The sequence below is a fragment of the Condylura cristata genome, unplaced genomic scaffold (assembly GCF_000260355.1).
Source record: "Condylura cristata isolate star-nosed mole 26May11 unplaced genomic scaffold, ConCri1.0 scaffold00078, whole genome shotgun sequence".
Classification (NCBI taxonomy): Eukaryota; Metazoa; Chordata; class Mammalia; order Eulipotyphla; family Talpidae; genus Condylura; species Condylura cristata.
Genome location: NW_004567179.1, coordinates 79,685 through 80,359, shown reverse-complemented (window position 1 = coordinate 80,359; position 675 = coordinate 79,685).

Sequence of the window (675 nt, the reverse complement as noted above, 5' to 3'; positions counted from 1 at the left end):
CAGGTGGGCCAGGAGGGCCGCAGCCGGCTCGGGCTGTCCAGCGGGCGAGGCGGGCCGAGGCCCCTGCGTCAGTCTGGGGCCAGTTCAGGCGTCGCTGGGGGCAGGGACGCGGGAGCCGCACTGGGGCTTCCAGACTGCGCCGCTTGGCTTTGGCTCTGACGCTGGTGTCTCCTCCGTGGAAGGTTCCAGAAGCTGCCAGCAGAGCTGGGGCGCCAGTGCTTCCATGGTGAGGCCTCCACACCCCTCTGGTCCAGTGGAGCCAGGGGCAGAGGACGCGGGCGGGGCGCACCCCTCCACCGGCCGTGCCCGCGGGAGCCCGGCAGGGCGTCATCCATGGGGCGTCCCACCCCGCGCAGACCAGCGGCGGCGGGGCGCGGGGGGGACGCTGCCCGGCCGGGCTTTGTTCCGCAGCGCACAATGGACACCACACTCTGGACGTGGCTTCAGAAAGGGAGTCAAAACAGTGGTCCGAGCCTTTGTGTGACTTCGCCACACCGCACTCTCCGCCGCTCCGTCGGCCGCTCCCATTATGCCGCAAATCAAATAAACCTCAGTGCGCAGTGCGGGCAGCCGGCGGCTCCAGGCACCGCCCGGGCGCCCACGAGCTGCCCGCACTGCAGCCGGCCCTGGTCCAGGAGCAGGAATCGAGGGCTTGGGAAGCTGGGGCCGCCCGTC